The 18,141-nt window shown below is 38.7% G+C and overlaps 3 long non-coding RNA genes across 18 annotated transcripts in view; 2 read left to right on the top strand and 1 right to left on the bottom strand.

The window, feature by feature from the left end:
* Positions 1-18,141, bottom strand: part of LOC144297973 (uncharacterized) — a 296,926-nt gene that overhangs the window by 172,385 nt on the left and 106,400 nt on the right. For 2 of the 14 annotated variants that reach the window (XR_013364936.1, XR_013364935.1), the window contains 2 exons: positions 1,409-1,478; positions 420-697 (listed from right to left, as the gene is read on the bottom strand). The exons of the other annotated variants lie outside the window; for them this stretch is intronic. This is a non-coding gene — a long non-coding RNA (uncharacterized LOC144297973). Of the gene's footprint in view, positions 1-419; positions 698-1,408; positions 1,479-18,141 lie in introns of those variants that run through there. 14 annotated transcript variants of the gene reach the window in all.
* LOC144297975 (uncharacterized) overlaps positions 1-18,141 on the top strand; it is a 207,614-nt gene that overhangs the window by 91,197 nt on the left and 98,276 nt on the right. The gene's annotated exons all lie outside the window — the stretch shown is intronic.
* Positions 3,316-4,423, top strand: LOC144297974 (uncharacterized). Its single transcript, XR_013364937.1, has 2 exons — positions 3,316-3,394; positions 3,737-4,423. It is a non-coding gene; the product is annotated as an uncharacterized LOC144297974 (long non-coding RNA).

Genomic DNA, 18,141 nt, shown 5'->3' with positions numbered 1-18,141 from the left:
GGATTCCTTCATGCTGTTCAGCAATGCTGTTTAGGGTGGATTTTCCCATTTGAACTGCAAAGCTTAAACACAAATATTAACTACCTGAAGCTGCAAATAGCAGCATAGTACATTAAAAAAATAATGAATATTTTAACCAGCCTTTGCCCAACCAAGAAAAATATTATGCAGAAACGAGGCTGATTTTAGAAAAATGCCCAAGGAAACATTAAAAAAAAAAAAAAAAGTTGAGTTTCCTTTCAAAGTTTGTTTTTGCTAAACATTCATAGTTTTGCTTTTTCCAATCCAATTTTATTATAAGAAAGGTCTCCCACATGTGTACCTGGCACTCCTTTCAAAATAATCAGCAATACACAAAACCTTTGGAAATGGTGGGTGAGTTCTTAAATGTGACAGAAAGAAAGGACAAAACATATAAATAAAGGAAGGCACGTCTTTGCAAACACATATGTTTGTCTTCCCATTAGTTATAGGCAGACTTTCATGTTCATCATTTTGACTATTTAACATTTTGCTCATTTGGAGAATCCAAAATTTAATTGATTCTTCACTGCAAATTTTCCCTGCAATGAAATCACTGAAGGTATCAATCACTTGTCATCAAGACTGACGTTTTGGAGCTGTAATTTTGGGTGAAGGCAGTGGATAGACATTCTGTTATACCTGTTGTATAGCTTCCTTGGCATGCATTTCTGTCCTTGGGAAAGATCAAAATAAAATTATCAAAACATGCCCTTTAAGAATTCTGATTCTCAATCAGTAAAATAGAAATTTTAGACTGACCTTAGTAACAAAATGCTTCTAGAGCATTTTTTTCCAAGCTTAGTTTTCTTAATACTTAACATTATCTCATTAACTCCTTATCTTATAACAACCCTTTGAGGTTGGTATTAGTATTAACCCATTTTCCAGATGAGGACAATATCACACAGAGGTTAAAAACGGCCCAGATGGGTGCCTGAGGTGGCTCATTAGGTTGGGCATCTGATTCTTGATTTCAGCTCAGGGTCATGAGCATGGAGACTGCATAAGCTTCTCTCTCTCCCTTTCCCTATGCCCTTTCCCCCCACACTCATTTTCTCTCTCTCTCTCTCTCTTTCTCTCTTTCCCTCTCTCTCAAAAAACAAAAACAAAAACAAAAAAATAAACTGCCCAGATGGTCTATCCAGTATTCAAGTATCAGCTGTCCTAGTCCAGGGCCTATGCCTTTTAACCTCCCTACTTTGCTGTAAGTGAAATTCAGTTTCAGATTGGCTAAATTGGCTTTCCCAGGCTTGCTATTAATCCACTGTCATTCAAGGTTTCAGCTGGTTTTTTGTTTTGTTTCATTTTGGGGGTTTTTGGGGGGTCTAATTTGTGGATTATAAGTTGTATTGTTATAATGGTAATTAAACATGGGTCAGGGTACCTTGATTCTGCTCACAGCTTTGCTACTGGCTGTGAATGACTCTGGCTTTCACATGAGCTCAGTTTCTCTCCTGTAAAACAGATACAAAAGTAGCATTCTTATCTGCCTCAGGGCTTTGTTCTCCAAATCCACTGGTAATAGATTTAAAATTGTAATTACTGATACCTTTCTCCCTGTGCAAGAAAAATGGGTTGAGCTGAAGTTCTTAACTGTTCAACTTAACACTTGAATATTTAACTTCAAAAATTTTTTGTTCTAGAGGAAAGGGAAATTTTAAATTATTGATGAATTTTTATCAAACTTTTTGCTCCACATCAAGAATTACTATCAATAATAAGTTGTGAGGGATGCCTGGGTGGCTCAGTTGGTTAAGTGTCTGACTCTTGATTTCAGCTCAGGTCATGATCTCAGGGTTGTGAGATCAAGCCTATGTTGGGCTCCATGCTCAGCAGGGAGTCTGCTTGAGCTTGTCTCCCTCTCTCTGCCTCTTTCCCCCTACCAATGAAATAAATAAATAATTTTTTAAAGATTAAGTTGCAATATGTATTTGGGATAATAAAACCAATAACCACCTAGGTTTCAGTAATATCAGAAATGTGAGAACATCTACAGTGATAGTCCAATGGTGAAATTAATTTCAATTGCCAACTGATTCCTCACGCCAATCTTTAGGGATTTCTGAATCTATTTATAGGGAACCATACTTAGAAAAATGCCACAGTTGAAAGGGTCATCACAATATTTGTGAACCCTTGGCATAAATGAATTTTCAGACTATTTTAAGGCAATTTACTATTTTTATTCCTGAGCATTTATTTGGACATCTTTTTCTTCTTACCCACATAGGAATGTTTATCTCCATCACTAAGTTCCTGTTTTAGTTCCATGCTTATACAGCTTTCTTTTCACACCAAGCTTGGAATCAAATTCCTCAGTTTTATATTGTTTAAAATAAGCCTTTCTCCTGTCCTCTCTCTTGGCTAGTGTTGTCCCATAAAAGATGAAAATGTACTATAAATGAAGGAAAAGCCCAAATTTAATACCCTACTCTATTATTTGAAAGAACTAATTCATCCTTTTTTTCCTTTAATACAAGCAACTGAAAGGATGTAGTCTTCGTTGCTGGAAAGCCAGAATGGTTTTATTTGAAAAAGGGACCCCCTCAGTTTGTGTTACTAAGCACTGTGCTTGTGGTTTTTGTAGTTCCTTCCTTTGAGGACATCCTGACCCCTACCATACTTAATAATTTTACTCTTCTGTTTCATTCTTTGATGTCTGATGGTGACAATGGAGCAGCAGGAACCACCATAGTGGATTAAATGATTTATTAAGTAATTCTATAAATATTTGGTGAGCACCTTCTATATGCCAAGAACTATTTTATGTACAAAGGATATTGCAGTCAAAGGTCAAATACTGCTCATATGGTACTTACATTCTAAGGACATTGGAAAGAAAAACAGAAAAATAATTATCTATCTTAATATTGTCTGTCTTAATAAGGGAATACATAAATGGATGAATAGATAATTTGGTATATGGTATAAAAGTACAGGAAATAGGGGTGCCTAGGTGGCTCAGTCTGTCAAGTGACTGCCTTGGGCTTGGTTATAATCTTGGAGTCCTGGGATAGAGCCCCACATTGGGCTCCCTGCTCCATGGGGAGTCTGCTTCTCCCTCTGCCTCTCCTCTCTGCTCATGCTCTCTCTCTCTCTCTCTCTCTCAAATAAATAAAGTCTTTTAAAAATAAAGGAAATAAAAATGGGATATAGTTGTTTGGGTTGAGAGGAAAATGCCTTATTGTGGTCAAAATTCTAAGAGATGACTTTTAAGGGCTACTGTAATTATGAGAACTAGCAACATGAGGAACATTCTAAGGCAGAGAGAACACCACATACAGTTGTGGTGAGATGACAATTACTTGGAATGTTGAGAATTAAAAGATGAAATGAGCAAGGTGAAGATGACGCAGATGAGATCTAAGAGGTATAAGGAGATCATGTATATATATGTGGCTTTGTAGATTGTGGAAGAGGGTATGGATTTTGTTCGAAGTATGATGGTACAGAGCAGTGACTCTCAAACTTTGTGCACATCAGAATCACCTGGATGACTTGCTAAAGCATGCATTACTGGGTCCACCCCCAGAGTATCTGGCTCAGGACCTCTAGGGTAGAGCCTAAGAATTGGCGTTTCTAACACATGGTGCTGATGCTGCTGGTGTGCAGGCAATGCTTTGAGAACCATTGCTCTAATAGGTATGTATTTTTTGTGTGGGCCCAGAATAGATTTCACCATGGTTTTGTAACTGAATTTCTTTTCTTGCAGGAAAAGTCCCTTTTCTACTTTTATTCAAACCTTGTATTCCATTACCTTGGTCACAGTAAAGACATTCAATGATGGACATGTGACTTGGCAGTCAGTTGAAACCCAGTCCAGAGACACTCTTGCAACTATTGGGAAATGAAAGTTCTCAAGCCACTGGATGAGAAGCTGGTAGGCAGGGGAAATCTCCCCAGAAATTAAGCTAGTGCAGAGGAGCACTGAGCTGAAAGATAGCAAGACACTAAGCTTTGATATTCTCAGCTGACCTCCTGGATCCAGCCATGCCTAAATCAACCCTGTTCCTGTACTTTTCAGTTACATGACTCATTTTCCCATTTTATACTTCAGGCAGTTCTCTTTGGTTTCTAAAAGTTTAAAACCAAAAGTAAAAACAAGTAAGAAGCTATTATAGATATACCAGCTATTTTATTTAGATACACATTAGTTCATCACAGAGAAACAGACAAGAGAGTTTAGACAGCTCATATTTGTGCATATTATGACATAATGACCTTTGTACAAGTCAAACTTGAGATGCTTTAAAATAGAAAGGAGCGCAAAAAAATAATGCAAAAAACATAGGAGCACAAAAAAGTATAGGACTTGGTGGCACCACACCCCTACCAGCAGCACTGTTATCCCTATATTTCCATAATCTGACCCTAAATAAAATTTATAATTTTATGGAAACTTCATGTTCTTAACAAGTCAATATATGCTTTAAATTTTTTTTCTTTTTACTGCTGGCCCCTTTCAGCCATGATTTTCATTAGAATTATATATGGTAGCTTCTCACTTGGTCTAAATGTGATCCCTTCAAAAAGCCTTCTTGGTTGTCCTATTTGAGATAGCATCTCCATACTCAAGTCCAACTCTGTCAAATAATTCTATTTCATTACTTTCTGAGAATTTAACATTTTCTCAAATTATCTTGTGTATTTGCTCATTATCCGTCCCTTATAGAGCATGGACTACATGAAAGCAGTAGTGTCTTATGTATTATTTATCAGTAGGTCTCTGTCACCCAAATGATGAATGAATTAGTTACACATTTTGTAGAATGGAAAAATAATGAACCAGTTGCACATTTTTACTTTTCCTTAAATAGGTTTTAGGTTCACAGCAAAATTGAGAGGAAGGTACAGAGATTTTTCATATACTCCCCACCCTGACACATGCTCAGCTTCCCCATTATCAATATTCTGCACCAGAGTAGTACATTTGTTACAATTAGTGAACTTCATTGACACATCATTATCACCCAAAGTCCAAAACTGACATTGGAGTTTACTTGTGGTGGTATACTTTTTATGGATTTGGACAAATGTATAATGACATATATTCATTATTATAATATCACATAGAATATTTTCACTGCTCTAAAAGCCTTTCATGCTTCTCCTATTTACTGTCTCCCCCCACCCCTGGCAAGCAATGATCATTTTTACTGTATCACGGTTTTGAGTGTTATGTAGCTGGGACCATATAGTATGCAACCTTTTCATATTGGTTTCTTTCACTTGGGAATATGCATTTAAGATTCCTCCATGTCTTCTAATGGTTTGATAACTCATCTTTTTTTAGTGCTGAATAATATTCCATTGTCTGGATGTACCACAGCTGATTTAAACTTCCATTTAATTGAAACACATCTCAGTTGTTTCCCAGTCTTTATTTAGTCAGGTGAATGGGAAACTGTGAGGACTGTCTGAGATTTGGTAATTACATGTAACCTTTATGATTTCAAGATGTTGCTAGTGACCCATTGGCCATATGTGGATCAAAGTGTTTTTCTGCAGTGGTGAAGAATTTGTGCCAACCTGTCTGTGCTTCCTCTCTTGTTCAACCTCATGACCACTTTGGCATTGGCTTGTGGGACAGGGTGTGGGCATTGGCAGACCTCAGACATTTTGGAAAGGAAGTTGTTTTTTGGGGGCAGTGGTAAATCTGTTTTTAGACATGTTATTTCTGAGGGGACAGCAGGCTACTGAGCATGACGTCTACATGTATGGAATTGTATGTAGTTAGAAATACAGCATTGTAGATAGATTAGAGTTGGTCTTAAGTATATGAGAATCATAAGATTGAACATTTGAAAGTAAAAGGGTAGATGAACATAAAATACAGGTTGGTGGTCATTTTTGAGAAGAGGCAAAGGGAGATGGGATTATATATGGGAAGGTCACTGAGGGGCATTCTTAACAGTTATTGGTAATCTTCTCTTCCATAATCTGGGTGGTGTGTTTTCTATTATTTTTCAAACTCATATATTTAAGTTAAAAAATAAATATGGATTGCTTTTCTAAAAAAAATATGCAATACCAAAGAATGAATTTTTAATACTTCAGATGTCTTTTTTAATTTCGTAAAATGTGGTTGCTTGTGGGTGCCTGGGTGGCTCAGTGGTTGAGCATCTGCCTTCGGCTCAGGTCATGATCCCGGGGTCCTGGGATCAAGTCCTGCATCAAGCTCCTGGCAGGAAGCCTGCTTCTTCTTCTGCCTCTGCCTCTCTGTATCTCTCATGAATAAATAAATAAAACCTTAAAAAAAAATGTGGTTGCTTGTGGCACTTAGTTGAAAGAATTTAAGTGAGTTCAATATTTTTCCTTAGTTTCCAGCTATGTCAGGAGCACTGTTTTATTTTATTTATTTAAATATTTTATTTAAATTCGATTTGCCAACATGTAGTATAGCACCCAGTACTCATGGAGCACTATTTTATGTATGGATGAATTGATGATGATATTTTCCTCAATTCTGTTTACTTGTGTGTAAACAAACATAACTCTTTGAGCTTCCTTTCTCTTCATACTAATGCCTACACCTCTACAAAAGATGATTTCCAAATACCGACAGCATGAAGAATGGAAGAATCTGTCCTCAGATTAGAGCCTATATTAATAAATACACCATTTAAAGCATGATATGTATATCAGTTCCTTATTGCCATAATAATACTGCATAGCAAATCACCTCAAAACTTACTGGCTTAAAATAAAAGCATATTTATGTTGTAGTATGTAGGTTGTTGGCTGGGGGATTCCTATAGTCTTGGGTGAGTCTGTTCTTGTGCTTGCAGTGTGCTGTGGGTGAGCTAGGGGGCTCTGCTGATCTTACCTGGGTTCTCTCCAATGTCTACACCTACTGTTAGCTTGTGTAGAAGGAACCCCACTGGAAACACTGGGACAATTCTGATGTGCCTTACATGTCTTACCCTGTAGCAGGCTAATCTGAGCATTTTCTCATGGAACCAGTGGAAGAGGAATGTGAAATAGATATTCAAGACTTTTCTGGAGTTCTAGTATATTTTTACAGCCTCTGTTGACGCCATGTTTGCTAACAGTTTGCCAAAACAAGAATCAGGGGATAGAGCAGAACATTCTGCCCAGAGTGAAAGGACACTACATTACAGGGCAAAGGGCATGGATTCGGGAGAGGATGAAAAGTGGGGCTATTGATGTAATTCATATACCACCACATGGCCTTGCCCATCCTTCCCCATCCCCTTCTGCATCCTCTCCCTGCCTATCTAGGTCCTACATCTTAGCAGTCACGTATCCCTGACTCTGTAAGTGATCATTCTAACCTTATTTCCCATTCAAGACCTTAAGGTGCTCACTGTTAGCTTCCATCATTTCTCTTTTTTACTACCTTCTCGAATGTTACTTCATAGAAGACTATGTCCAATCAGACAATGAGGGAGTGGTATATTAACGCCTCCCTGGAGTTCTGGTATCTTGACTTTTATTTTTGTTGGTAATTGGATATAACCAATCAATCCCTCCCTTCCTTTTATTACCTTTTTCCTTTCTTCCTCCCTCCCTTGTTAACTTCCTTCTTTAGCTTTTTTCTTTTCCTTTCTTCATTTTTAAAAATCTTTCTCTAGATATAAGGATTTTAACTTACTGAGGATAAAGAGGCTCAAAACTCTTTTCATCACAGTTAATTATATTTCTGACTCACCCTCCATAGCTAGTATTTCTCCAGGCATATTACTTGTGTGTACCCCCCAAAACAGGTGTCAAAACACATTAAAGGCACAGCCTCCGAAAACATCAAAGACTTCTGTTCTTTATTTTTTTAAGTGCCCACCACAAAGCTACAAACCTGTCTAAATTAGTCATATGAAGTGTATTACTGTCAAGATATAGTTAATTCAGGTGCTGCCCTCAGTATTGATCTCATTATCTCTTTATGTATGTGTAAAATTCTGCTTTAATCCAATTCTGAATCTGAATAATTTATGCAGAGACCAAAGGTATGGCAGGCTAGCAAATAATTTCAGGACCTTTACAGAGATGCCAGATAAAAGCAACGAGCTGGAAAGTAGAAGAGAAACAACACATGTCTTGTTAGGTGGACCGTTTAAGAGTCAGGCACACTAGCTATCAAATATAAGCCTTCAGTTTCTCAGTGGAAGGTTTAACAAGAATTTCCAGTGTGTAGAATTTCTACCACGAAGATGACCTTCGCCTAAGCCACCAGCAACAGAGATTTGAAAAAAGACTAAAAGCAAGATCCACATTCACTTTATCACAACTGAGCTATGTGTTGGAGTGGAAGGGATAACTCTAAAACATGCTTTTGAACCTGACCTCAATTGGGCAAGAAATGTAATAAGGCATTCTTTTCCTCATTCTACAGTTGGAGAAATGTAACCTGTAACAAAGTAGTTGAATGCTTTGTCCCACCAAGTTCACACAACTGGCAGGTGTAAGAGAATCTGAACTACCTGGCCTTAGAATCACTTTCCTTTCCTTCCTCCACAGATGGCTGAAAGCGCAATCTGGTCATATACGTAAAACATCTCCAGATTGACTAAAAAAGGATTTCCTCACAGCCAAAATGAGTCCACTGGAGAGTAAATACAGAGAGAGAGACTTCCTTGGTATTTAAAGCTCTTGTAATCCAGGTTAATTAGGTATCTCATTACAACTTGTTACTATTTCTTGAGACAAGTAGGAAAAACAAAGTGAACTTGGGGGAAAAGGAGATCCATTTTGAAGCAGGCCTTCTTTTTAAAGAATCTTCTCCTTCACTCTTTATCCTCTCACTTAAAACTAACTGTGACATTTAACTTAGAGCCTTATGGTAGAGAGTATCTCTTACTTTTTTTTTTCCCCCTTTGGATAGCTCCCTTTTCTTGAATAAACTCCTGCGCTTTACCCCTCTCTCCTTACATCCTGATATACCAGAGACATTCATATGAAATCAGCCAGGTTGGTCTGTGTGCTCATGCTCCCACTGTTCTCATAAGTAAAGAGAGGAAGGGGGCTCAATGCCTGGAGTGTGTGAAAATGGGAGTGAGGTGAAGGCAGAGTGTGGCAGGTATTGTCCTGAGGGCATGAATGGATAATCACTCCTGTCACGGCAAATAGACTCTGTCACAAGGAATTCCGTGGTTTTCCAGAGGAAATGAGCTTTCCCTGCAGGCTGCCAAGCCCAAATGAGCTCCTTACAGCACCTGCAGATCTGAGCATCAAGCAATTATTCCACTATCTTGCCTAAAAACAAAGACTGTGCTACCCTTTGACAACCTCTGACCTTTTCCAGCTAACATAAACTAATTATATTTGCAGCAGGAGGGGAGGAAGGCTTTCGTAGTCCTCCGTGGGAGTTGTCCTTCGTGCTTTGTGCCATGTTGTCAGTTCTGGCAATCCAAAAAATGACCACCCTTCAATCAAGGGAGTTGCTGGATGAACCGCTTAAAGAGATACAGGGAGGCCCTTATCACAAATAAATCTAGCAACGTGCCTGAGTGGCCCACACTGTCCATTTAGCAGTGGTACAAGGGAGCCATTGTTAAGTGTCACTTAGCAGCAATTACAGCCTGGTCAAAACAGTTTTTTTTTTGTTTGGTTTTGTTTTCGCACAACTTGTTAATGGGCCCACGATTAGGTGTAAGGAATAACCCAAGCCACGGGCACTGAAACAAGGTTAGAGGTTAATTGAGACTTTCTATCTCAACAGCCTGAGATTTTGCAACCTTTTGCTGAGAGGACAGTCTTGAACAAAAAGGAGATAATATGATACAATTAGTTGGAAAGCAGGAGGGTCAAAATTCCCAGATGAGAAAGGAAAACTGGCCAAGGGAATCAGGCCAGAGGGACCACCTGGACCACTTCAGATGCCAAGAATATCTGCGGCCATTCATCTGGTGGATGAGGCGGAAAGTGGTGTGCCCGCCATTCATCACATCGCTCGTCTCTACCAAAGAAAATACAAGGTCAATGCTATAAACAGTAGGCACCCCAGAGTAATTGAAATTCCAGAAACTGCCTCATTAGAAGAGCTCATAGGCAATCAGGTGTTCCTTTTCCTACTGAAGATGTATTCACATCTTGAAATTGCATGGCCAGCCTTCTTCATGGTGGCTAAAGCTGCAGGGGCATTTTCTGAGAGAGTTCTTGAAGGACTGTGTTTAAATCAACGAGTGCCTTCACAGGTGAGAGGAAGTGGCCCATCAGGGCTTCTCTGGCTTACTTGCCAGAGCATGGCACACCCTGAAGTCCACACCTGCTCACTCCCTCTTCACTATATCATTGAGGCCCCTTTTTCTCCATCCCTTCTAGGTCGTGGTCAACATTTTGTGTCACAGGTTCAGCAGCAGCTCCTCTTTATCTAGAAAACCAGGCCCTCGAAACTCCTGTTGGAAGTCTTTGGGATTTTATATTTCTTGGTTTTTCTTTCAAACCCTCTCCCTCCCTGCCCCTGCCCTCAATGCAAACTTGGATGCATCCAGCTGGCAGACCCCTCTGACTGGAAGTTGACTAAAAATTGCCAACTCATTTTCTTTCTTTCATTTTGTTTTTTTCTTTCCAGTGCAGCTGGTGCCAAAATGTGATGATTTGTTTTGCTCCAGTCACTGAAGTTTTTGTTTTCTTTTATTTCAACCCCCTGCTGGCTTCCCAACGTGGTGCTGAGTCATCTGGAGCAGGTGTTCTGAGCGGCTGGTATTTATGTCACTCGCAGATGGTTTGGGTAAATGACACGATGTTCCTGCAGCCCCATCGAGGCTCTCTCAGCTCTCTTTGATCCCAGGGGCTTCCTGTGGCTCCTACACATGTGTAGGACTTCAGGGCACAGGGTGAAGTCTTGGATGGCTCCTATCCAAAGATGGTTAGGTTGCTCTGAGCCCCACAGACTGATGGGCTCCAATGCATGCTAGGAGAAGTTGACTAGAACAGAGCACCCCAAAATCTCAAGGCACCACTGCTTAACCTACACAGGGAATTACATGCCCAGTGTTCAGTAGAACATGAGTAAGCTGCCTAAGGAAACTGGGATAAAAGGGGCCCCATTCTGTTTCTGAAGGGTGTGGATTCATGTGGGAAAAATAAGTATGATGGTGGAACTGTGAAGTCTTAGAAATATACAGTTAGTGTTTTTTCTTGCCCCTTGTTTAACCCTGCTGTCTCATTCTATTCTAATGCTCAGTGCAAATACTGGTCACATAAAAATCTGAAACTGTCCTTCATTTATGCTTTAGACACAGAGTGTCAGTGAGGAGCTTATGAATCCTTGCTCCCTTCCTTGTGCAAAAGCTGCCCTTGTCATGAAGCAATACACTCCACTTGGAAAGGCTCCATGAATTACCTTTCTGTGGAGATTTACAGCTTAGCAAGGGAAATCTCTGGTCATTGCCAAAAGACACGAAGTATTAACAGTATTTCAGAAATATTTTTACAAATAAGCTTGGGTGGAACCGTGCCTTCCCAGTACTTCAGAAGTCTCATCACTGTAGGATACTATAGTGATTCTTCCACTGACCAACCTTCTGAAGGGATCTCAGAAAGGACTTTCAGTGCTAAAACCCAAACAGTCCTGTGCAAATGGTGACCACCTTAACGTGAGGGGAGCATTTCCTGGAAAACTGGTTAAAACACAGATTTTTGGGCCTCGTCCCCAGAGATAATGATCCAGTTGGTCTGGAGTGCCACCTGAGGATGTACATGTCGAATAAGCACCAAGGTGATGGTAAAAGTGCCAGAGCGGGGCTGTATTTTGAGTTGCAAGCAGCTAGAACATCCTTTCCTACTCTCTAGCAACTTCAGAAGATGAGATTACATGTATGAGAAGACAAAAATGACAAGCACAGATGCTGAAGCAATGCATAGACTACAGAAAGGCATTATTATTTTTTTAAAAGTGACTTACCTTCAATGTAGCAGGCAGTTGTTACCAGAAGAAACAACAACCAAACAGTCTCAGTGGCATACAAAATAAAGATATTCTCACATTGATGGAATGGCAGGCTCAGTGCAGTTCAGCAGATCTGGGCTCAGCTGGGGGGGCTCTGTTTCACTCTGTAGGTTGGGTGCAGATGTCTTCAACATACCTCATTCTGGCAACCTGATGCGTGTTTTTTGCAAGGTGGAGGTCACAAGTGGAAACGTGATGTTTCTAAACACTCAGGCTCAGAACTGGCACAACAGTACTTTCACACACATTCCACTGGCTATAGCCAGTCAAGCCCCAAATCAATGGAGTGGGGTGCAGTACATTCTTCCATTGAAATGAGTGAGGGAGTAAATGTGTGCTGAATGATAATCTAATCTACTACAGTGATCTCAGAGTTTAAGAATATCCAGCCTAGGGACTGAAATATAATTGCTATACATCTTATAATATATAATCAACTTTCAGGTTCTCTTAGCAGAGAGAGAGAGTGGTAGTTCCCAGGTAGCTTAAATAGTTAACTAAATATTATAGTACAGATCCCAGTTACTCTCATTTTAAAAATAAATATCCTTGATATTTCACTGTATTTTGTTGCTTTTAAGGATAACCAAAGGGAATATAGAATATACAATGTTAATCTGGTTATAAGTTTGTATAGGAATAATAAGGGTGCTATAATTTATTTTATTTTACTTTATTTTATTTGAAATATTCTACATCTCATCTTCAATATCCTTTCCTCTGAAGTCCTTAACCAGATTGCATTCAATTAAGTAAACCTGCAGATTCAGTGGCTTTTCCCTTCATAAACATTACGAATATTTCATGTTATAATAATGTATCATGTAAGAGATTTAGAGAGAAAGCAAAATAACTACCAAAATACATAGATGAATTATTTAAGGAATAATTTCAACTACAATAGAACCATTTTGTTCTTTAAACAGATAATCTATTCTTGATTTTTAGCAAAAGGCTTGAAATAGGATTTATCTGGGCAGCCTGGCTGGCTCAGCGGTTTAGCGCTGCCTTCAGCCCATGGCCTGATCCTGGAGACGCAGGATCAAGTCCCACGTCGGGCTCCCTGCATGGAGCCTGCTTCTCCCTCTGCCTATGTCTCTGCCTCTCTCTCTCTCTCTCTGTCTCAAATAAATAAATAAATCTTAAAAAAATAGGATTTATCCATATGTTGGGATTAAGGAGTATTTGTTATCATTGGCAGGACCTTCTGGAGAATCAATATTTCCAGAATTTTGGCGGTATCATCCCTTACTCACTGATTAGAACTTCTCCAATAGAGCATGAGTTTTTCATTGATCTAGCAAAGGAATGTATCAAAGTTAAAGAAATCAATTTGTTATTTGTATGGCTCAAAACCATAAACATGTATCACTGAGTGCCCCCCCCCCAAAAAAAAAATCTATCACAAAAAGACTGGCTAATTTTTTAAACTATGTGTTCAATCAGGATGCAGGTTATGCACCATGGTATCTGTAGCTTTTTGGCTGGGTCACGGTGACCTGCACATAACCCTGGCAGGAAGCCCCTGGACACAGTGTTTTCATCCCTTTGGTGCGCCAGTATATCAAGAATCCACAGTTCTCATGAAAATGACCAATGGAAGACTAATGCAAATAGGTCATCAGTTGGGATTGTTTCTCCAAAAGGTACTAATCTTGCAACTGCTATAAAGGATCAGAGGTAAATTCCATTTTGTGCTAATCACTCCAATAAATTTTATGCAAGAGAAACCTGGTTAAAATGAATGACTGTAGCAGCTTTGAACGAAAGGAAAAACAAGGAAAAGATCATAAAAATAGTACAATATGCAACCTAATAAATATGCAGGGAAAGAGGGATGGATATTGTTAACAAGTATCTGCTACTTAAGATGATTCCTCTAGAACTGTGGTATTCAATTTCATAGTCACTAGCCATATGGAACTATTTAAATTAAAATTTAATTAAAATGAAAAATTCAGGTCCCAAGTCATATTAGCCACATTGCAAGTGCTCAATAGCCACCTGTGGCTAGTGGCTACCATAACATAAGGGAGAACACAGATATGCAACATTTTCATCATTGCATAAATTTCTGTTGGACAGTAATGATCTAGAGTGTCTTGTTACTTGGGAGGTGTTGCACTTAGGGCTTGTATATAGAAAACATAGGCTTTTTTGTTTGTTTTGTTTTGTTTTAGTGATGCTATGAAAGTCTTTTCTTAGCTCCAGCTCTACAGTAAGGATTGCCCCAAAATTTGAACTTAGAGAATTGATTCATCATTAATGAATAAACTGCTCCTACTGATACTAATATTTCTGCTCCTGATGAGCCCTTGCTATGTGCTTCACATATGGAACATTAACTATGTCTGAAGCAGGAATCAAGAAGAGGCTACTATCTGGAAAGATGACTTTATGCCGTGCTTGCCATGCTAACTTTGTCAACCAGGGTTTTTTCTTCCCTGTTTAGTAGGAGATCTGAGTTTAAATGAAATATAGGATGTGATAATCTGAGGGTACCTACTAGTTTTTGCTCTTTTTTTTTTTCTGAATCGCCCCTATATTCCTTCTTGGATGTACAGGGTCAGACTTCTTATACTATTTCATTTCATCTTCTATTGGACTCCATCTTGATTATACTTGACAGCTGGAAAGCCAAACCAATTCCTAAATGCCATGACTCCCAGGTTCCAAAGGATTCAAGTTTTGATTATGGCCTTTAAAGTATATAGGCTGGGACTCAAATTCAGTTCCTTATTCATCTCAGAGAAAATATGGTTCCCATGACTCTTACATAGAACTTCTGTTCCAGAATCTGCTCTATTGAACACTACTCAATTCTAGGCATTTTGCAAATATTGTATCATTTGATTCTCAGGGAGTAAGAACTATCTATAGGTTACTTTGAGGAAAAAAAATGTTAAGAGAATAGAAGAGCTGACCCAAGATCACAATTAAGTAAATTTATTTGAACCTTGGGCAATTGCTTCTGTTCAGATTTTTTTTTTTTTTTTTTTTACTAACAGCTACTTTTACTGAGATAGTATCTAGAATTAGGCAGCAAATTCTGGGGTGGGGTGAAAGTTTTCTGTAGGATAAGAATAAGGACCATGTCCTAGAGGAAAGAAGAAGAGAAACTACAGGGTATTTGCAGTCTAACCAAAGAGGCTGAGATTTAGTAAGAACAGTTGGAGCAGACTCAGGAAAGGCAGATATTCAGTTATAGGATCCAAGTAATCAGAGGAAGGTTGCACTTAGGAGATTTGTGGGTTCCCAGGCTCATCCCAAGGCAAAACAAGGCTTTGGGCTATGAGACTGATGCTGAAACCACTAAAATGGGCAGATTAGGATCCTAGTTTTCTTCCAAGACTAAGTTAGATTCTACAATTTGGATATGGATTGCCATTCCCAAAGCTTTGGAATAAAGGGAATCCATACTCTCTTCATTTCACTTAGTGAATGTCCCCTTAGCCATAAAATTTCAGAGGAAGAAGATGGCATGCATTCATTGTTCTGAGTGAGATAGTAGTTATACAGTCAGAATAAGAGAAAGTTACAGAAAAACAAAAAGAACACAAGAAATTGTTGGATGTTGCACTTATGATGGTTGGTAATGAAAATATTCGACTCAGTTTATAGTAAATTACCCTCATAGAGGACATGGGATCAAAATCTCCTAACATCAAGGATTGTCTAGTCCCATTTTGTTGCAGAAAAAAATTGCCATAGTGTTTCCATTTGGAAAGTTTTTCTTATGTTACACAAGGTAAAAATATAAGCTCTTTAGCACCTGGAATTGTTAGTGAGGTATAACCAAGGTGACAGTATAATTTATCGCCCAAATAGAGACACTTTTGAGAATGAATGTAATTATTTATAATTACACCAGAAACACAGGTGTAAACCAGAACTGTCCGAGGCAAAGCAGGGCACACTGTCACTCCAGGTATAGACCACAGCTGCATGCAATTGTATGCATGACATTTTCCCACTCAGTTGCTGAGTATGACCCAAAGGCTGCTCTTTTTTGTCAGCTGATTTACAAGCTGATTGGAATAATGATGTAAACGCACAGTGGTGAAGATGTCTAATACTTATTTGAAGTAAAAATAACTAGTGTAAAGAAAAATGTAATTGATCATTGTTGTTGAGGTTTTATTTTTTTGAAAAACAGTCACTGGATATGGCAGGTCTAAAAAAATGTATCCAGTGACCAATCCCCCTTCAGCATAGAAGAGTATTTCTCTTTTTTTTTTTAAATGATGAATTTCCTACTATCTCCAAGGCATTGTGTGTGACATTCTATTTCAGATGTGTCCTTAGTCACTAGGGGAATTTGGAGGTTGTCACAATGTTTGGCATGGTATTTAGTGGCTGGGGACCTGGAATTGTAGATGCCCTGAAATGTGTTAGATAATTGCACACAGTGGAGAAATAAGAAATGTCTCAGGTCGCATCTGACATTCATGTGCATAAGAAATGAGTTTAAAAAATACCCAAACCTAAAACTTAACTTCATTCTGTATAAAAGTACAAAATCTCTTTCTTACACCATTTTAATTGTAACTATCATACATATTGAGAGAATGTGCCTTTTGTTTTCTTTGGCACTTTTCAAGAATTGTTTAGTATTTCAGAGAATCACCTCACAGAAGGCACACCACTCCTCATAGCTGAGTGGCAATATAACACACCTGCATTTTAACTGAAATTCAGGGTGACCCTCAAGTGAGTGTAACCATTGACAATTAAATTATACATTAATATGCAGTTGTGCCTAAGTATTTACATGTTGAAATACTTATTTTATCATAAATTATTTTCCTCTTAATTTCTTTTACAATGTATTTTATAATATATTTAGAGCATTATATTGACTTAAAATAAGTGTGTGGGAGGTTTATATTATCTATTAATTTAATTTTAGTATAGTAAATGCTGTGTTATAAAATCTCTGATATGAATAAAGTCCTGTGGGTTGGGATAGGGCTGTGGACCAGGGGTCCAAGGCAGTGCCACCCAAAGGTTAGCCCCAGAATTGGCACCAAGGAGTTCATTGAAAATGCAGATTTTTAAGCTCCACCTCAGATCAACAGAATCAGTCCCTTAGGAGGCATCCAAGCGGTCTGTGATTTAACAAGTGTTCTAGGTGATTCTTATACATGCCCTTCTGCATACAACAATTTGAGGATTATTGCTTCAGGTAAGACAAAGAGGAGTGGTAATTTATCTTCAAAAAAGTCTAACAGGAGGCATAAAGCTACCTTCCTACTTGAGTTAGCCATATACTGAACAGGACATATCAAGAGCAAAAAGCTGGGGTCTGAGACAAATTTAAACTACACAGCCCCGATTAAAATGAACAGGGCTCATGCTGTTAAGATTCGGTACAGTCCTAAAAACACACCCAGCAGAGTACTTAAGCTATTCCAAAACACGTCATTCTCTACATTTTAACAGGGAGCGAACAGCTGGGATGTGTTATTAGTAAGCCATGTTTTCATAGGCTTTCTGGTTTTCTTTAGCCAAAGTCTTACAACAGTCCTCGGACAAATTAGTGCCTGAAGCTATAGGAAGTCTTTAGTCGTGTTGGAGAACTGCTGAGTAAGTCAGGTCTCAAAGCCAGCATGCCCACATGGACTGACTTTGCCACCTTTGGCCTCTCCACCTTGGAAATGCCTTCACAACCAATTACGCTATTCTCAAATGTCTATTTACTTTTAATGACTCTAGTTAAATGTTAAGAGTTATTCCGATGACCTAGTTCAAGACCAGCAGGAAAAGATTAAACAAATCAATAGATTAAACTGGGAAGATCTCAAGTAAATGAGCAAGAATCAAATCAACATTTTAATAAAAGAGCAGCAAATTGTTGACTGCCTATATGCCTTGATGGTACTGAACCAGACCTTACCTTTCACAAGACATTAAAAAGATCAACATGGAAGCAATGTTGGAACATGGAACATGGAAGCTTTCTTTTTCTAGCTAGTCTCACAGCCTCTTGTGCTCCAGGGCATTGTGTTTTGTGTTCCAAGTTCTCAGCCCAGTGATCTAGCCTCTCACATGTTAACCAAAACAACTCCCAGAGACACTCTTCTTGTATTTTGTTGTTGGGAAAAATCCTGAAACATATTCTCCTGCCGCACATAAGAAAGCAGACTGCCTAAGGTTCTTCCTTTGGTTGCCTCTTATTATTGGGACCTACATGGGTATTTGGTTTT

The sequence above is a fragment of the Canis aureus genome, chromosome 26 (assembly GCF_053574225.1).
Source record: "Canis aureus isolate CA01 chromosome 26, VMU_Caureus_v.1.0, whole genome shotgun sequence".
NCBI lineage: Eukaryota > Metazoa > Chordata > Mammalia > Carnivora > Canidae > Canis > Canis aureus.
The sequence above is the reverse complement of the archived record's forward strand: the minus strand, read 5'-3'. Positions and strand labels throughout refer to the sequence as shown.